The sequence below is a fragment of the Lethenteron reissneri genome, chromosome 59 (assembly GCF_015708825.2).
Source record: "Lethenteron reissneri isolate LAM-NWPU_2019-01 chromosome 59, ASM1570882v1, whole genome shotgun sequence".
NCBI classification, from domain to species: domain Eukaryota; kingdom Metazoa; phylum Chordata; class Hyperoartia; order Petromyzontiformes; family Petromyzontidae; genus Lethenteron; species Lethenteron reissneri.
In genome coordinates this window covers 7474136-7495687 of record NC_083837.1, presented here as the reverse complement: position 1 = coordinate 7495687, position 21552 = coordinate 7474136, and positions in this window count along the sequence as shown.

Here is a 21552-nt window from a genome sequence, read left to right as displayed (position 1 = left end):
AAGTGTCAGGTTCATCATTATACAAACACATGCAAGAAGAATGATGAGGACTCATCGATAGCGTGCCGCTTAAAATTTCCATGACAAGTTTGTGCTGAAACTTGCATCGTCTCTGAAACATCTGATAAATTAATTAGCAATGGTGGTCGAATATGCTTGCTGAAGCGAAGATACGAAGACCGATGGATTACACAGTTGCAGCAGCTCAGTGTCTACCCGGTCGGTGCCTTGTATGGTTGTTTATGTTCGCGTTGTCTTGTTTTGTGTTCATTTTGTCGGGCGAGTAACACCTTTAGCCGGCACGATCTCCTTAAGATCGGACTATGTTACGATCGGAGTGTTACAAGCGAGTTTCTCCGTCTTCACAAGATTCCAGTGGAGTTAGCGAGGAGGCCCGGCTCTCCGTGGATTATCATCCAGGTGGGGAGGAGGCGAAGGCGGCGTAGAGAGAGAAGACGGAGGCGAGGCTGCAGGGCCGGTGCGCTAGCAAGGCTACGGAGGCAGCCATTCAAACCACCGCTACCCAGCCTATTTCTCACGAACGCCAGATCCATCGCGAACAAAATGGATGAATTGAGGCTACAGACTACAGCGAGCAACGTAGTGAAGGACAGCTGCATTCTGCTTTTCACAGAAACCTGGCTTCATTCATCCATCCCGGACTCTGCTATTGAGCTTGCAGGCTACACAGCACAGCGCCAGGACAGAACAGTAGACTCCGGTAAGAGCAGAGGAGGGGGGCTCTGTGTGTACGTGAATAAGAGCTGGTGTACTAACACTGTGACTGTAGACAGCCACTGCTCCCCAGATCTGGAGTATGTGACTGTTAAATGCAGGCCGATTTACCTCCCAAGAGAGTTTACTGTGGTCATAACTGCTGTTTACATCCCACCGGATGCTAATGCTAACTCAGCTATTGGACTTTTACATGGCAGCATTAGCATTCAGCAGAGCAAGTATCCTGACGCTGTGCTGATTATAGCAGGGGATTTCAACCATGCAGACTTAAAAGCAGCACTCCCTAAATTCCACCAGCATGTTAAGTGTGCTACTAGGGGAACTAAGATTCTGGACAAGGTCTACACCAACATCAAACTAGGCTACAGGGCTAGACCACTACCACACCTGGGCCAGTCTGACCATTTGTCCCTGCTTTTGATCCCTGCATACGCCCCCATCAAGAAAACGGCTCCTACCATCACAAAAACTGTCGCCATCTGGCCTGAGGGTGCCACCCAGCAGCTGCAGGACTGCTTTGATAGGACCGACTGGGGGGTCTTCGAACATCAGGACCTGGAGGTGTTCACATATAGTGTATTGTGCTACATTAAAAACTGCATAGACACTGTCACTGTGGACAAACGCGTTCGGGTTTACCCCAACCAGAAGCCCTGGATGACCCGGGAGGTCCAGCAACTGCTGAAGGAGAGGAATATCGCCTTCAACTCCGGAGACAAAGCTCTCTACAGTACAGCCCGAGCTAACCTGAAGAGAGGCATCCGCAAGGCCAAAGCAGACTACAGGAGGAGGATTGAGGAATGCCTGGACAGTCACGACAGCAGGCAGGTGTGGCAGGGAGTCCAGCACCTCACCAACTACAGGGCCAACCGCGGAGCTGCTGATGGTGACAACGCTCTGGCAGAGGAGTTGAACCTCTTCTTTGCCCGCTTTGAGGTGACACCACAAGGGACAGCATCACCAAACCTTACGGCCCACAGCAGCTTAAACCTCACAGTAGAGGAGCATGAGGTGAGGCGCACGCTGCGGGCCGTCAACCCGAGGAAGGCTGCGGGACCTGATGGCGTCCCGGGACGTGTGCTGAGGGACTGTGCTGACGAGCTGGCTGGAGTCTTCACAAGGATTTTCAACCTGTCTCTGGAACAGTCCACCGTACCAACCTGCCTAAAGTCCTCCACCATAGTCCCGCTGCCCAAAAAAACCCACATTTCCAGCTACAACGACTACCGGCCAGTAGCACTCACGCCAGTGGTGATGAAGTGCTTTGAAAAACTGGTCCGGAGTCACATCATAGGAAGCTTGTCCCGAAACCTTGACCCCCACCAGTTTGCCTACAGAGCGAACCGATCCACGGAGGACGCCGTGGCCACACCACTACATGCTGCACTGTCACACCTGGAGCAGCAGAGGAGCTATGTGCGGATGCTCTTCGTGGATTACAGTTCTGCGTTCAACACCATCCTCCCACACAAACTGGTGGAAAAACTGGGCGACCTGGGGATTCCACATTCCACCTGCATGTGGATATATAGTTTCCTCTCGGGCCGCAGACAGAGGGTCAGAGTGGGCCGTCATACATCCACAGCCCTGAGCCTCAGTACCGGCTCCCCCCAGGGCTGTGTACTGAGCCCCCTGCTCTACTCCCTCTACACACATGACTGTGCCGCCGTCCACCATAGCAACACCATTGTGAAGTTTGCTGATGACACCACAGTGGTGGGGCTCATCTCTGGGGGGGATGAGTCTGCCTACAGGGACGAGGTGGAGCGGCTGACAGCATACTGCAGGGGCAACAACCTGCTCCTTAACACCGCAAAGACCAAGGAGCTCATAATAGACTACAGGAGAAAGAAAACGGACACTCCACCACTAATCATCAGCGGGGACTGTGTGGAGAGGGTGGCAGACTTCTGCTTCCTGGGAGTCCACATTGGGGAGGGCCTGACCTGGAGCGCCAACAGCACTGAGCTTCTGAAAAAGGCCCAGCAGAGACTTTACTTCCTGAGAATTCTCAGGAATAATTACATCACACAGAAACTGCTGGTGTCCTTCTACCGAGCCTCCATCGAGAGCATTCTTACATACTGCATCTGTGTATGGTACACCAGCTGCACAGTGGCTCAGAGGAAAGCGCTCCAGAGGGTCATCAACACAGCCCAAAAGATCGCCGGCTGCCATCTCCCCACACTAGAAGAACTACACAGTTCACGTTGCATCAAAAAAGCACAGAACATTATAAAGGACTCTTCTCACCCTGGACACTCACTGTTTGAGCTGTTGCCATCAGGCAGACGATTCAGATCAGTCAAAACAAGGACAAACAGATTCAAACAGAGCTTTTATCCTACAGCGATCACCACACTCAATAATGCTAATGAATTATTAAGTAATAGTGTTTACAATTGATTGTGAAATAGAGATGTGCAATGACAAAATGTAACCTTATGTGGGTATGTGGGTATACTTGGGCTGTTTTTATATATAGTATAAATTGATTATCTTTTATTTAATTTAATTTTTATTTTCTTGTTTTATTTAATTTAAAGTTATGAATGATGCCCTGACTGGTGAGCATTTTAAATTTCGTTGTACTGGTGACAATGACAATAAACGATCTATCTATCTATGCTACTCAAGCTCTGGAAAGGAAATATGGACATCCACCCATGCGGATTAAATGAGTCAATCGCGTGCTACATTGCTAAGTACATTGCAAAATCTGAACCTACAGAGCTCTTCGCAGGAATCAGACAAGCAATACAGCAAGTTCGACGTGAAGAAAATTACGTGTCGCGCAAACTGTTCAAGATCTGCATGAGAATAATGAAGGAGCGACAGGTTTCAACTAGTTAATATGAATTCCGATTATGTCATCTCAACCTTCGAGGAAGTTCAAGAAAATGTGTCTTCCTCAATACTCGAAAACCCAAGCAGCGATACCGTGTTGAGATTCAATGTACAAGGTCAAGCATCTGGATAGTGTGCCAACATCTTTGAACGATACGAAAAGCGTCCTTTGCAATATCAAGATATGTGCTTGGTAGAGTTTGCAATGTTGTTTGAAACACATTACGCAAAAGCACAAGACGATCTTCAGGTTAATATTTATGAAGATGCATATGAAGAAGTAGAGAACTCTGCAAGAGGAAGCGAGATGATCACACTCACCGATAGAACAAAAATGGTCAACATAAATGTTCCAACAGTTGTTAAGAGTGCCATACTTTGTGGTTGCAACAGATCCTGAAAACTACTATTATAGCCTTCTGGTTAAATACAAACTATACAAAAGTGAACAAGAGCTATTGCAAGGATTTTATACTGCAAAGGAAGCATTTATGGCAAATGAACAGAGGAGTGAGCATATGGAAGTGCATCGTGAACGTGACAGACAACTTGAGAATGCATGAAATCAAGTTCATGCACTCACCAATCTCGAAGAAGCTGTACCAGTTCAAATGGAAGATGAAGAAGAAGTGGTGGCAGATGTGCCAATAGATGAAGAACAATTCCAATTGGAACGAAGAGCAATGAATGTAGGACAACAGGAAATGTTTAGAATGGTCACAGAAAGCCTTAAAAAGCAATTGCATTAAGACCCTGAGAGTGAAGACTCTCCTGAACGCTTAAGAGTCTTAATCACTGATCGAGCTGAAGTGGGCAAAACATTCCTACAGAAATTATTGAAAAATCAAATCAATCGTTGCCTTGCAAAGAAAGCTGTCATAGTCTGTGTGCCTTATCGGCGGATCAACTATTCATTCCACATTGAAACTGCCTGTTCAAAGAGATGGTCGAAGCACTACCATGTCACCATTAACCGGACATTACTTAAGAACCATATGACAATGGAAGGACATTGAATGCATCATCATCGATGAGATATCAATGGTCTCGTATCAGATGCTATGCGTTATTGATATGCGTCTTCGACAGCTGAAGAATAAGTATGATGAATTCTTCGGTGGTATCAATGTCCTGTTCTTTGGCAATTTGATGCAGCTTCCTCCAGTTAGACCGAATAACACAAATGTCACTCCTATATATGATCAGCCAGAACATCTACAACCAGCCACTCATCTATCGACAGCAAGGTGATATGTTAATCAATGTATTGAATGCACTGCGAGTTGGAGAAATGAGAGCTGAGCATTTTACAGTATTGGAAAACAGACGCCTTCAAGAACCAATTGGAGAGTTTGCCATAGATAAAGCTCTGCGAATCTATCCAACGAATAATCAAGTGAATGCTTATAACGAAGCAGTGCTTCAAAACTTCAGAGCTCTTAACACCCCTATGTACACAATAACAGCACAAGATCGATTAGTGGATGCCACGAGAAATGTTGAAAATATCGAAATGAACACAATCATTCCAAAGGACATCAATAAGACTTGTCACATGAATTGATATTTATAGGAGCCAAAGTCATGTTAAGATTCAACATTGATGTGTCTAATAGTTGAAATAGACTTTGGCAAGGACGGCACACGCAAAATTAAGCCGAAACCAGTTCAGTTCCCTGCTAATCGTGGCTATGGTACAGCTGAACGAAGAATGCTGTAGGATTCACAGTACCCTGTCCCCTGGGGAGTTATAGGCTAGGATGGTTTGGTTCGGCATAAGCCCTTAATAAACTCGGCGTGAGCCCCTAACAGAACCTGCCTCTGCGTCGTACCTTGCGCCACAACAACTGGTGTCAAAAGTGGGGTGTGGCGGGCGTGCTGCCCAAAGGGAGGTCCGACGCATCGTGGATGTCTCGTTCTCCAAGGTGCGCCAGCGGCTCTGCGATCTCATCGTCAGGTTCACCGATATGTTTAGCCAGAGTAAATTCGATCTAGGACATACCACTCTCCTGGAACATCACATAGCTACGGGCGGCTCGGCCCCTATTCGGCTAAATTCACACCGCTTTAGCCTGGCGAAAAAGGATCATGTCCGCTCCGCAGTTGATGAGATGTTGGCGGCGGACATCATCTCTCCATCCACCAGCCCATGGGGTGCCTCCATTGTGCTGGTCAAGAAACGGGACGGGAGTCTCCGTTTCTGCGTCGACTTCCGTAAATTGAACAAGATCTCGGCGGCTGATGCATATCCATTGCATGTGTAATGCGAGCGTATGTTGGTGGGTCGCCGGTTGGTGGGGGGGGGCCTTCGCCGCCTCAGCTTCTAAGCCAACCAGGCAACACGAACCATCGGGGGTAAAGTTCAAGGGCGGAGCCTGCGGGCGCTAGGGGGGTGGTACCATCTAGAAAGTTCGTGAGGGGTGTGGCGAGGGGCGGAGTCTGGGTGACGGAGGGAAGGGGATATAAGGGGAAGCCGGAAGGGGCTCGGGGTCAGTGGGTAAAGGCTGGAAGCGGGGCCACGTCTTGGCTCTCCGCGAGCCATCAGCCACGTGAAAATCACATAAGATAAACATTAGGGCTGCCCCTGGCCCTCTGGGTGCTCTCTGGGCTCCGGCGCCCCGGCCCTCCTCTTCTCCTCCTCCCATTCTCTTCTACTCCTTCCCCCCTCTAAAGTAGCTCAAGATTGTACTCATTGTATGAATGGACCAGTGTATAAGAATCAGTAATGCATTTCTTAGCTGATTCATCTCTCTCGAGAAACGGTGCCTTAACGCGGCGAGAGAGTTTGTGTACGTCTGAGAAGCTGATCGCTATACCGTCGAGAGCCTAGTGCTCTCAGAAGGGTCACCCAAGGCGGGAAGACTTTAGTGGAGACGTCAGACAAAACCCGTTTCGAAAGGTCCCCACATGACCTTTTCAAATAAATTGTGATCCAAGAAAGCAACGGGAAACTACTTGGATTATGCCTCCCTTGAAAACTTTAATGATGACAAGCAAAATCAACAAAGGCCCTGAGTATCGGCGTCCTTTAAATAGGACAGGGGTGCTAAGAATATCCGAGCTTGTGTCAAAGAACCCTTTCAAAGTAGCACCTTGGAACGTTAGAAGTTTACTTCAAGCAGGAAAACTAGCCAATGTCATACAAGAAATGGATCGACTTAAAATCAACATAATCGGTCTAAGCGAAACTAAATGGCCTGGAACAAAAAAGATTATATCGAGCGAACACCACATCTTCTGCTCCGGAGGAGAAGAAAACACCAAAGAAACATACAATGTCGCCTTTATAGTACACAAGAAATTAGCAAAGCCGCTGAAGAAACAAGACATCACTATAATCCTCGGCGACTTCAACGCCAAGGTTGGCCACGGTCGAATGCAGAACATTGTCGGAAAACACGGACTAGGAACAAGGAATGGACGAGGCGACAGACTGGTTCAATTCTGCCAAGAAGAACGTTTCAGTATTGCTAACACGTGGTTCCAATTACCACCTCGAAGACTGTACATGTGGACCTCGCCGCAAGACTCCGACAACATCGTCAGGAACCAAATCGATTATATCCTAATTAACATCAGGTTTAAGTCCAGTGTGATTACAGCAAAAACCCACCCTGGAGCCGATATATCGTCAGATCATAACCCAGTAACAGCTACAATAAGACTCAAATTGCGATCAATACAATGTACAAAGACGAGACGAGCAGACTTGGAGAAACTGAAGAACAGCGCCGATAAAGTACAGCAAGATCTCAACGATAGCATCCGCTCAATAACAACAGAAACAGCAGATGTTCAGGAGTACTGGCGCTCGTTCAAACAATGCATCACAGAAACAACAGAAGGCATTCTGGGACACCAGTCACTGAAAAAGAAACACCGATGGATGACACAATATATTCTCGATCTAATGAGCAAACGAAGAATGTACAAAAATAACAACTTGGAGAAGTACAAACAAATGCAACAGAAGATCAGAGAAGCAATCCGACAGGCAAAAGAAAAGTGGATGGAAGAACAATGCACCGAGATTGAAGAACTAATTAAAAAACATGACAATTTATGCGGACAACAAGCAACCAATCCTAAATAAACAAGAAAAAATGGACACCTGGACAAACTATATACACAAGCTCTTTGGCGCCGCGAGAACACCTGCAGAAAAAGAGCAACAGAAATCGAAAGACGCTCTACACATTTTAACATCAGAAGTAGAACATGCAATCAAAACAGCTAAGCCAGGCAAAGCGTGCGGGCCCGACACAATCCATGTAGAATTGCTCAAACTATTAGACAGCAACAACATACGACAACTGACTAATTGGTATTCTTAGGTTTTTTCGGTTAAGTCACGTAAGTAAAACATCAAAATAAAAATAAAATAAAAAAAATAAAAAATCACGACGTTTCGGAGGCAACACAAGTCTCCGTCATCAGGTGGGACCGTCACAGCCGAATTAGCTGCATCAAGTGAAGCAATGATTCAAGATGTAATCCCTTATAAGCAAGTTGAAGGGAGGTGGAGAGGGGGGGTGGAGAGCTTATCAGACTGTGGTAGCCAATGAATGGAAACGTATCGGGAGGAGAAGCGGTGATCAAAGACTGCACGCAGTGCTCAACACAATGAATGGAAACGTATCGGGAGGGAGGAGGAGCGGCGATCAAAGACTGCACGCAGTGCTCAACACAATGAATGGAAACGTGTCGGGACGGAGGGTGAGCGGCGATCAAAGACTGCACGCAGCGCTCAACACAATGAATGGAGACGTGTCGAGACGGAGGGTGAGCGATGATCAAAGACATCACGCAGTGCTCAACACAATGAATGGAAACGTGTCGGGACGGAGGGTGAGCGGTGATCAAAGACTGCACGTGGGGATGTTAACACTCGGTGAAGTAAATTAAAAGTGCCTGTCAGATAAGATGGTCCAAAAAAGTGTAATTAAGTCTTTTTTGCGTGGTTAATAACATCTTTCCAATGATTACTGAGTTTGTACCCATCATCACGGTTGAAATTATGTCTGTGTTTGTATATTTGTATGGCTTCGTGTACAAACCTTTGATGGTAGCCAGGAGGTTTGCAGAGAACCTTGGTCTCGGAAAAGACAATTTCATGAGAGCCCGCCGAGTTGTAGCAATGATCGGCAACGGCCGAAGAATCAGTTCTGCCGTGTTTCAGATCTGACTTGTGCTCGCGGACACGATCAGCAACATGACGTTTTGTTTCTCCAATGTAGCAATCACCACAAATGCAACTCAATTTGTAGACTCCAGGATACTGTAAGTCAGGAACGACATCCTTCACAGATGGAATCAGATCACGGATTTTATGCACTGTACTGAATCGGACTTGGATCTTATGTTTGTTTAGAATTTTGGAGATCTTTTTGGTCACGCCTGCTATGTATGGTAACGTGATAGTTTTGGTCGGAGTTTCATGTGGCTGTTTCTTCTGTGTGGTGGGAGAAACCGCTTGGCGGATAGTACGGTCAGAGTATCCGTTCATCCTGAGGGCCCGATGTACATGTCTCAATTCACCGGTCAGGTGGTGTTGGTCAGAAATGCCATGGGCTCTGTGGTATAGCGTTTTGATGAGAGAATTCTTTTGAGATGGGTGGTGGTGGGAATCCGGTTTCAAGTAGGAATCTGTGTGGGTGGCTTTCCTGTAGACAGAATGTCCCAAGGATCCGTCAGGTCTCCTCTCAAACAGAATATCCAAAAATGGTAGTTTGCCGTCTTTCTCTACTTCCATAGTGAATCTGATGGATGGGTGTCTAGAATTTATGTGGTCTAAGAAGTGGTTCAGTGCTGGGAGGCCATGTGGCCAGATGACGAAAGTGTCATCAACATACCTCTTCCAAAAGGAAGGACGCAGGGTGGATGTCTGGATGGCGTCTGATTCAAACTTTTCCATGAACATGTTGGCTATAACTGGTGACAAGGGGGAGCCCATAGGGGTACCCTCATTCTGTTTGTAGAAGGTGCCATTCCAGGTAAAATAGGTGTTGGTGAGGCAATGCCTCACCAGCGCAGGTACATCAGAATTCAATCCATTTATTTTTATTTTGATGTTTTACTTACGTGACTTAACCGAAAAAACCTAAGAATATGAATCTTTGCAGTCACGAAAGCTTCAAATCCTAATTGGTACAATCAAATATACAACGGCAATAAAATTCCATCCGACTGGCTACAATCCATCTTTGTGGCCATACCAAAGAAAGCAACAAGCCGGAAATGTGAAGACTACAGACTGATAAGCTTGATGAGCCACGTGCTGAAAGTCTTCCTGAAGGTGATCCAACAGCGCATACGCTCCACATGCGAAAATGCATTGAAGAACACACAGTTTGGCTTCTGCAAAGGACTAGGCACAAGAGAAGCAATCTTCTGTCTACAGATACTACTACAGCGATGCTACGAACATCAGAAAGAAGTGTACATCTGCTTCATAGATTACGAGAAAGCCTTCGACTCAGTAGACCACGACCGACTAGCAGCTCTATTAAAACAACTGGGACTAGATAAAAACGACATCGACTTCATCATTGCTCTTTATTGGAAGCAAACAGCCCAACTCCGATATGACAACGAATTGACAGTCCTAACACCAATACAAAAAGGTGTACGACAAGGCTGCCCACTGTCACCGATTCTTTTAAACATCTACTCGGAGCAGATTTTTGATCGAACACTTGCAGACAAAAACATTGGTATTAAAGTCAATGGACAATACATCAACAACATCAGGTATGCCGACGACACTGCACTGCTGGCCGATTCGGAACAAGACCTACAACAAATCTTGGACGCGGTTGCCGCAGAGAGTCAAATATGGGGCTTACGAATTAACAAAAAGAAAACAAAGGTTATGAAGGTCAGCCGAACTACAAGCGAAACAACAATCAAGCTGGGCAGCGAAAAATTGGAACAAGTACACCGATTTAAATACCTTGGTGTAATCATTGACGATCAGTTGAACCATGAAGTCGAAATCAAGAGCAGAATTGAACAAGCAAGGCAAGCATTTATTAAATGGAAAACACTCCTTGCAGACCGCAACTTGAGTACATCACTGAAACTGCGCACACTGAAATGCTACATCTGGTCAATTTTGCTGTACGGAGTAGAGACGTGGACACTGACAACAACAGCAACAAAAAGGCTCTAAGCTTTCGAGATGTGGCTGTATCGAAGAATGCTGAAAATCCCATGGACAGCCAAAACCACCAATACACAAGTTCTGCAAGATATGGGCACTGACAGGCAACTGCTGAAGACCATCATTAGCAGGAAGTGTTACTACCTAGAGGCCACATTGCCCGAAACGACCAGGACGGCCAAAAACGACATGGGCTCAGTAACATCAAAACATGGCTACAATTAACAGCACAAACTCTACACGCCGTGCAAGACTGGGACCAATATCATCGTGAAGTCGCACATGCCGTTAGGCAGCACTAAAGAAGAAGAAGCTGATTCATGCTCTCTCTTGTGAAACAATCGACATCTTACAAATTTAGCCAGACCTCCACAGCTTGGCCATCAATCTATTCTACTTTTTTGGAGATAAGGGTAGTTTATGTATGTTTGGCCTCGAGTTTCAGAACTCATAAACTTAATTGGGCCTTCCCAGCTTGGCCATTAATCTAATGAAGGGAGTTACTCCGGCATATGAGTCAACCTCCAGATTTTTCTTCAGGGTTATCATTGTTACATAGGTCTCAAGTCAAATTATATTTCTGTTTGTGGTGCCAAGTTTGCTTAACAAAAAATATACAGTAAAGACGCAAACACCCATTAACTAATAAATTACTGTGCTACGCTCCCTTCCCCATGTGACTCAATAGACCATGGTTCGAAGTGCCTGCGCAAGAGGATGCTCTGCGCCATAAAATTAGAAGCTGAGCGACAGGTGCGGGAGCTTGGGGTGACCCTGCTGGAGCATCATGTGAAGCAGCAGGCCATGTATCAGAGGGAGCTGCTGGAATTCGAGAACAGCACCGAGTTGAAGACATTCATCATGCACCACCAGCAGCAGCAACAAAAGACAGAAGAGAAGCAGCAGGCGGAGGTCAACTCGAACAATGGGGATCTGCAGCCCATATGTTATGACAAGAATGTTGAGAACGAGGTGCAGGAGATAGAGAGAGTAGGGGAAAGAGATGGCATGAAGAGAAAACGAGGGGGTAGGAAGAAACGTAAGAACAAGAAGAAAGTTCTGGAGGAGACAGAGAAACAAAAGGTGCCTAAGAGAGAGGGTTATTGCCAGAGAGCTCGGGCAGGAAGAGGTAGAGACTATTGAAGTACAGATCATTGAGGCGGTGGCCATGGAGGATGTGATGAATGAGGTAGAGGCGAATAAGGTAGAATTGTTTGAAGGAGATGGCAGGCAGGAATTAGCTAAAGGGGTAGAGCCAAGTGAGGTAGGTGGGAATAAAGGAATGGCCAAACAGGAAGTAGCAAAGGAAGCTGAGAATGTTATGGAGACAAAGAGGGAGAGAATGGTGATCAGAGGAAACGTAGGAACAGGGAGCGACGTAGAACCGAGACGAAAGTTTGGGAAGTGGAAGAGATAAAGGGAAACGAGGAGGCTAAGGAAGACGGAAACGATGGAGAGCCCAAGCAGGATGTGGTTGAGGTTGTTGACGTCGAGGTCATTGTGGCCAAGCAGAAAATGGTTTAAGTAGGGACGATCGAGGTAGAGATGACCGAGGCAGTGGCCATCAAGGATATGGTCAGGGAGGTAGAGGAGAATGAGGTAGAGGTGTATAAAGGAGATGGCAAAAAGGAATTGGCGAAAGAGGTAGAGCTAAATAAGGTAAATGGAAAGGAGGAAAAGGCTAAACGGGAAGGGAGGAATGAAGTCGAGAATGTAGTGGAGACAAAGGGTAGACAGTGTTAAGAAACATAGGAAGAGGAAGCATCTTAAAACCAAGAAGAACCTTCTGGAAGTGGAAGAGATGAAGGAAAATGAGGGAGAGGGGTATGATGAAGATTCAAAACATGAAGTGAGGGGAAAACATGAAGTGGGGAGGAGGTATAAGCGATTGTGGGAGATGCCAAGCTAGACTTGGTGAAAGAGGTAAAGGCAATTGAGAGAGAGACAACTCAGGAAGTGAAGGTAGAGAATAATTAGGTAGATGCCTACCAGGAAGTGGTGAAGGAAATTGAGAGGTCGATGAGGTGGAGGTGATTGAAGGAGAGGCCAATCAGGAGGTGGTTACAGAGGTAGAGCCTAATGAGTTAGAGGCAAATGAGGTAGAGGCAAAAAAGGTAGAGGCAAAAAAGGTAGGAGCTATTGAGTTAGAGGCTAATGAGGTGGATCTGAAGGAGGTAAAGACAATTGAAGGTGATACAAAGCAGGAAGTGGTGAATGAGGGAGATGTGAGCAACCTTGGAGGGCGGAGAGTGGTCAGGAAGAGCAGAAGAAGAAAGACATCAAGCACATCGCATCTCCGAAGGGGGAGAGAAAGAAGTGTCTGGCGATGGGAAATTCGGAGCTTCCTGTGCTGCACATCGCAACTGGAGAAACATAAGAGGATGAACGAGGAGACAGGGGAGGAGCGCCAAGACCAGGAGCTGAGAAACAAGAAAAGTGGTGGAGAATGTGCAGACGGAGAATCTAGCGCGTTCTCCCAAAGACATTGAGACGTGGAAGTTCATATTGATACTCCCACACACATGGATGCTTTGCATGCATATCCATATATGAATCTTTGTTGTAATAAATGTACCTGTGTTTCTTGTAACTCGACTTCTGTGAATCGTTAATGAAGGTAGGCCAGGATCAAAAATGATGACGTGGAGGAGTGAAAAGGAACAAAGTGAAGGGCTACTTTGGAAAGTGAAGGTAACTATTGAAATAACCTTAGCAATGTGGTAAACGAAAAAAGTTATCGTAATTGGTATGTCATTAGCATGTAATTAGTGCACATCATAAATGATCTATTTCCACGTGATGTGATGACCACGTTTTGAGCGCGAGGAAATTAGTCGGCGTGTCCGGGATGGTAACAAGAGCGATGGAAGTTCGCACATGTGCTTGTGGTGGTGACATTCTTCTCTGCAAGCCGTCGAGCGAATTGCCTGAGAGTAGAGTCGGTTGTCTCTACTGCCATTGCATGCTGTGCATCAGGCGAGCAACAAACGGCACCGTCAAAGCTGTTATAGATCAGTGTAATGCGTTTGTGCAATTGAGAAAAATGGTTATACAGTTTTGGAAAAAGAGACAATGGAAGAGGGAATTTCAAAGTTGAGCAGTGTCAGGGAAGAAGCAGATGGAGAGTGGTGTGGCCTGCAGTGCAATCAGCTGTTTTGTAGGTCTCAACAGGTTGTAGAGACAATCACGTATAATTGATTCTGTTGCATGTGTAATGTGATGGTATACCTGGGTGATTGAATGGTCACACCTCGTTGATAATGATTGACTCTACCGGTCCAGGCCCATAACCAATGGGGAGAGTAGGGGCATGGCCCTGACGTAATGGGAAGGTGCCACCTGGAAGGAGATGATTGGCCCTGCTGGCTTTAGCCACAGCCAATGGGGGGACGAGTTAGGGGCGTGGTCCTGGGACCGTAGGATGGGATCTGGAAGATTCCAGGGAGGTTACCCAGGACTGGCTGAAAGGCACCACGTGACCCAGGGATTAAAAGGGGTGGAGACAGGCAACAGGTGGTCAGAACTGGAACTAACGAAGGGAGAAGCCACGCAGGAGCGCGGGTTCCAGAGCCTGCCACGTGGCAGCGACAGTCTCTCTCTCTCTCTATCCCTCCCTCTCACGCTGTCAACAGCGTGAAGGAGTTAGATAGCAGAAGAGTCCGTACGATGAGAGCTGTGGAAGAAAGATAATAAACAAACCTGATTCCAGAAGTTGCCTCCGCGACCTATATTACATTGGTGTCAGAAGTACATCTTGAGACCGTTTGGATCACTAGTCGAAATGTCCAAGCACCTCAAGAAAAGAAACCCACCGGATCCTCCATCAGAAGAAGATGCGGATGAGGACGAGCTGCTGGGAGCAACGGGACCGCTGCCGCCATCTGCCGCTCTCCCCGACGCCCCGCAACGACAGGCCGGCGAGGAGGCGTCTCCAGCTGCGGACGAAGGGTGGCCTCTCCCCCACACCATGTCACTCATGGAGTTTTATGACCATACTTCCCCATGCTGGTCAGTGTGGGTAGACGAGGGCGAGCTCCCATGGACAGGTGCAGATGTCACCGCTGTGCTTGTGTGACCTGGGTCTGGGTACAAACTTGAATATGCCAACTGGATGAACGGTCCGTGGATAAAGGTGGTAGGAGCATTATCTTTGTGATATGGTAAAAAAGATAAGGGACAAAGTTAGTTTGGCATAAGCTATTATGAAAGCCCGGTGGGGCGTTTGTCCATTTCTCCACCAACAAAATGATGAGGCTTGCAGAAGTCCAAAAAGTTATAGAAAGTGGGGAGTAAATAGTTGATATAAAAGGTTTCCGAAAATTGTCGACCCCCCCCTCAAAAAATATTTGTACCCCTACGTAGGTATATATACCTACACACCCTACATACAACAGAGTAAGTAGCATCTATTGACTCTGTAGTTGTATCTACTGACTGTACAGTAGTATCTACTGAGCCAGGAGTAGCTATTGACTGTATAGTAGTATTTACTGACTGTAGTAATTACTACTGGCCCTACAGTAGTATCTACCAACTCTATAGTAGTAACTACTAACTCTATAGTAGTATCTACTGACTATAGTAGTATCCACTGACTATAGTGGTAACTACTAACTCTATAGCAGTATCTACTGACTCTAGCAGTAGCTACTGACCATAGTAGTATCTGACTGTAGCAGTATTTACTGACCGTAGTGGTAGATACTGACTGTTTTAGTATCTACTAACTCAATAGCAGTATCTACTATCACTACAGCAGTGCATACCGACTGTGGTGGTACCTGCTTCCAATACAGCAGTGCATACCGACTGTGGTGGTCTCTGCTATCACTACAACAGTGCATACCGACTGTGGTGGTCTCTGCTATCACTACAACAGTGCATACCGACTGTGGTGGTCTCTGCTATCACTACAACAGTGCATACCGACTGTGGTGGTACCTGCTATCACTACAGTAGTACATTCTGACTCTACAGCAGTATATATCGACTCTATAGCACAAACTACTAACTTGGCAGAGTGCCGTCGTGAGGCCTAGTCTCATGCACAGCCCCCGGCCTCGCCTAGATAGCCCATTCGGCCAAGGTGGCACCGCTCTATAAAAATACTATCTAAGTGCTATAATATTAGTATCTACCGACCCTATAGTAGCAAGTGCACACATTGGGGTGGGGGGTGGGCAGGACATGACACTTTGAAGAATTTACCTCAGCGTTGTGTATTTTTTTAGCATTTTTAACGCGAAAGATAAATTTTCCGCCCCTCCCAACGAACGAGTGTGCGTTACTCGGGGCAACCCCCGGTCAGCTTTGTGGCGCATGCGCAAATGCATGCTTTGGCGTGCGCTCAGTGGAATAAGGATATAAGTAAATATTAATAGATAAGAAATAAATATTAATAGATAATAAATAGTACTTATCGTGTGGTACCTGGCTACTAAATGGTTAATTAAACTACTTTAAAGATGCAAAATCAGATTGGTCTAGACCAGGGGTCGGCAACCTACGGCTCCGGAGCCGCATGCGGCTCTTTACGGGCTGCTTCTTGACGATATGTACGTATGTACAGTATGTACTCAGATGCATTGCGGCTCTTGAAATACTGAATTTTGTACCGAATTGGAAAGAAATGGCTCTTCTTGTTATTTTGGTTGCCGACCCCTGGTCTAGACCTACTGCAGGCAACAGAGACCTTACATTAGCTGCCCCACACATCTCTAAACCTTTATAAACAGCCTGCCTCAGCAGCTTTCCCCCTCTTTTTTCACCTGAAGACGATTGCTTGTGTTGTGATCGAAACGTCGTGATATTGTTATTATTTTTATATTTTTTTCTATCTACGTGGCTTTACTGAAAGATCCAAAGAATATGAATTCCTGGATTCACGAAAGCTTTAAGTCAAGATAAAATAAGAAAAAATACAAATAAATTGAAAATAAAGCAAAAAGCCCACGACGTTTCGATCTAAATGCAACTGCTTATAAGGGTTCCAAAGTGAGTGGGCAATGGAAAGAGCTGCGCAAGAAAAATGAGCTGCGCAAGCAACATGCTAATGAAGGAGCAAAACAAAGGGGGAGTTGGGAGGTGAGCTTGTGCAGCACAAACAGCATGGGCGGGGCAGCCAGTCAGCTTGTATATGTTTAGTTTACTGTCTATTCCCCCGCACCTCCAATTATCACGGTTGGCTACGTACGGCGCGAAAGAAGTTCAACATGCGTACGTACGCAAGTCGTCTGTGGCAGACATTAATTATTTATTTGGCCTAAAAAATCCTTTCCAGGCGAGGACAGCGGCAAGCGCTGCCCTGATCTTGCTCAACAGCGCTTTGTGCAACCCCAGGCTGTGCGGTTGCTTCCGCAGGCCCCTTCGGAAGCTGACAAACCCCTTGGAGAGTATGCCCAGCGAAAAGTTGACGATCACGAAGGTGTTCAAAAAACGTGAAGGCAAAGTAAATCAGAGGCCCGAAGACGCGGTTGGCCGCGTACAGCTCGCCATAGCCCGGCTGACCCAGGAGCAGGGAAAACAGCTGCTCCAGGCACGTAGTGAACGTGCGGTAGTTCCGCAGCGAGCTGCCGAACAGCAGGCTGGTGAGCTGGCCGAAGCCGCAGAAGACGACATGCAAAAGCCCTGGATGTGGTCCCGCGGCCTCCGAGCAGGCGCCGACGAGCACCTCGAATTGCCTGAGGGACTTCATGTGGCCCAGCACCTTGACGGTGCTGACAAAAACGAGGGTCGCCAGCAGTTCAGAGAGCTGCCGGTCCCACGTGACCAGCTCCTGAAAGTTGACAAACCTGTCTATAAAAGAAGAGGGAAGGGACCCATTAAGATTTTGCACTCTGAACGATGTCCATTGAGATCGAGTAACCGCGCCGGCAATTTGTAGACTCATCGATGACAGCACTTACAACAATGGGGGATATATAACCCCAGCTCCACTTTAGACGAAGGAATCAATGACGATCATTAAATGTACCGGTCCAGAGAGACCCGCCCGTGGAAATTTGTGAAGAACTTACACAGATCTGTTCTGAACTTCTCAAGCGTGCACGAGGCCACGCTCATCTTGATGAAGTAAGTGACCATGGAAGCTGCACCAAGCGTGATGCTCAGCAGCTCCGCGATGTTCCAGAAGCTTTTGAAGTACGCAGTGCCGGTCCGGACAAGCGCAGGGCCTCCATAGAAGCAATGATCAACAGCACGATGGCAAAGACGATGTAAACTACACCGGTCAGGGTTTCCAATTTGCCCACGAAGCTCTCTATCCTAAACACGTGGACGTATGCGTGCCCATGCGCACCACCTGAAAAACAGTGAACAACATACGTGAATTAAACACGTAGGCTTTCGCGACCAATATTACCCGTAATAGAGGTTTCTGGGTTAGATCGCGTATATATAAATTGTAATTTATATGCATACATTAACACCCCCCCACCGACCAGCCTTTCGCACCTGATTAGTTCACAAGTGACAACATCACATTTAAGACCAAACCAAGAAAATGTCTCCAAAACTCTGGCTGTCGCCTGATGATGCTGGTTGGAATTACGGCAAAACGTTGTACTCGAATTGTAAATGTTGTAGGTTTACTCTCCAACGCAACCGGTATGCTGTACTAGTCACGTGACAAACCTTACTAATTGGCTGTGTCGGGTGGTGGCAGGTTTAACGACACATTTATATTTACGCAATCAAACCCAAAAAGCTCTTATGGATGACATGTGAGTAAACACACATTCTTGTGCTGTCATTATAATAATGTTCTGAAGAATGGTGATACTACCGTGGTGTTAATGGTCAACCCACTGGCCTTGCGATCCAGAGGTCACCGGTTCGATTTCCCCACATGGCAGATGAAACAATGGTGCAAGTTTATTATAGGGTGCCGCAGTGGCGAGATGTTACCTGTCTTGCCGAGTATGCAGGAGGCCGTGGGTTAGATCCTGACCCTGATGCCTTTCTGTATATTTGGAATTCGATTCTTCAATGGGTTCTCCGGTTTTTCCCTCCACATTTAGAATCAACATAAGCTTTGAGTATTTGGCTGCTGCTATAAATTTCCACATAATACGCCACTTCGTTGAGCTATCATTTATGGCCAGGCCGCTTCTAAAAAAGAGCTACGTAGCTCTACCCTAAAAAATCCGGGACAGTCATCTCTGCTTGACATCCTATTGACTAATGCCCCTCACAATTTCACACTTACTGGTGTTCTGGGTAATAATCTTAGTGATCACTCCTTCATATTTGGGGTGAGATCATCACCCAGACCCAAAGCCCCACCTAAATTGGTTGATAAACACTCCATGAGACACTTCAGCATACAGACATTTACTAATGATGTGCTTCACTCGGATACTGGCAAGGTCTGTGATATCCCCAACCTGACTACGGCTTGGGAGACCTTCAGGTACACGTTTCTCCAAATTCTTAACAAACATGCTCCGTTGGTTAGATTTAAAATTAAAGGCAACCGCCCACCATGGTTTGATCCTTTGATTACTAAGCTCATGAAAACTAGGGACAAGGCTTGGGCATGTGCTCAGAAAAGTAATTTGGTCAATGACTGGCTAGAATATAGGATTTTAAGCAATAGATAATCTGCCCGTTGCGCTTAACCGAAATGGGGACTATTTTTCAGAGCCCCAAAAAATAGTCGACAATTTTAACCTTCATTTTTCTGAAGCTGGTGACCTTTTTGATAATGTATTGGAAGTCTCCCCTGCTCATGCAATTTCCTACACCCATCAAAACATTAAACAAATGTAGTTTCCAGCCTATCCACGAAAGTAATGTTCTGAAACAACTGTCCTACCTCAAAGGATCCTCCTGTACCGGAGCGGATAGTATTCCCGTCTTTGCTCTGCTAACTGTTGGTCACCTAATATACAAACCTATAGCCTATATTTTCAACCTGTCCATCAGTTCCTCTAGAATGGAAACATTCCTATGTTCGTCCACTTCACAAAGGGGGCCCTAAAGATGATCCAAATAACTACAGTTGATGAAAATTTTTGAAAAATTATTGAAATACCAAATTAGCAGTTTCTTGCCCGACATCAATCTATTACATCAAAACCAATCTGGGTTCCTAAAAAAATACAGCACCACATCTGCTGCATTAGACTCTCTGAATCACATTTACAGTAGCCTTGATAATAAGCAGTACTGCGCCAGTCTTTTTCTTGACTTGTCCAAAGCCTTTGATAGAGTCGACCACAACACCCTGCTTAGTAAACCAAGTTACCTCCGTTTCTCCAAACACGCAGTAGAATGGTTAAAAAATTACCTCTCTTCTCGCAACCAAACTGTATTTATAGATGGTTGGAGGTCAAATAGTGTTATTGTAGTGACAGAACGGTCACTACTGTGTTGGCCCGTACGAGGGCTGGGGGCCCCAAGGGGGTGCCTGGGGGGTCACGTGCTGGAGGGATCCGGACCTTCCCAGAGGTGGGGGAAGTGAGGCGTGGCCTGGGAAGTGAGGCGTGGCCTGGGAAGGGAGGCGTGGCCTGGGCGGAGCCGGCCACGCCAGAGAGACGAGATATAAGCGTGGTGTGAAGGCAGAGCAGGGCTGTTCCTGAGAAGAATGAAGACACCTCGTGAAGATGCCAGAAGAGAAGACCTACAGTGAGCGGACTGCCAGCAGCCACCTGGCTGGGTCACGCTGGAGAGAGACTAAAATACAATTGTGGGTTAGCTAGTGTAGGTCGGTGGTCACCACCCTATGTGTAGAGTAAGAGTAACTGTTGAGTAAACGTTGTGTTAATTAATAAATGAGTGTTGCCTCCCAAGAAGTGTGTGCGCCTAAATTGAACCCACTACATTTGGTGTCAGAAGTGGGGTGGTAACATGGAAATTCCCCCCCGATATGGCCGACATGTGCTACTGGTTGTGACGCCGCGTCGGAAAGGCGGTGGGGTGGTAACCTGGAAATTCCCCCCCCGATATGGCCGACGCGTGCTACTGGTTGTGACGCCACGTCGGAAAGGCGAGGGGGTGCTAACGGGTGACTGTCATTGCATGCGTGATTCTAACGGTGGGGGGGCTGTGCTGTAGCGTAAGTGGGTTAGCCAGTTTTCATGTATATTTGTTGTTAATTCCCCGTTTTCTATGCGGTTCCCTTTTACCCTCGTCGATTCTGTATATATTACGTGATTGTATTTCTTATCGGTCGCCGGTCATTTATTGATGTTGCTGGTTCGGAGGCACACCTTTTCGATGTTCACAGTTGTGTTACAGCCGGGGACGGCTGTGTGTTTATACAGGAGGGGGTGATGTAGTGACAGAACGGTCACTACTGTGTTGGCCCGTACGAGGGCTGGGGGCCCCAAGGGGGTGCCTGGGGGGTCACGTGCTGGAGGGATCCGGACCTTCCCAGAGGTGGGGGAAGTGAGGCGTGGCCTGGGAAGTGAGGCGTGGCCTGGGAAGGGAGGCGTGGCCTGGGCGGAGCCGGCCACGCCAGAGAGACGAGATATAAGCGTGGTGTGAAGGCAGAGCAGGGCTGTTCCTGAGAAGAATGAAGACACCTCGTGAAGATGCCAGAAGAGAAGACCTACAGTGAGCGGACTGCCAGCAGCCACCTGGCTGGGTCACGCTGGAGAGAGACTAAAATACAATTGTGGGTTAGCTAGTGTAGGTCGGTGGTCACCACCCTATGTGTAGAGTAAGAGTAACTGTTGAGTAAACGTTGTGTTAATTAATAAATGAGTGTTGCCTCCCAAGAAGTGTGTGCGCCTAAATTGAACCCACTACATTATGATAACAAAAGGGGTTCCACAGGGTTCCATCCTCGGCCCCCTTTTGTT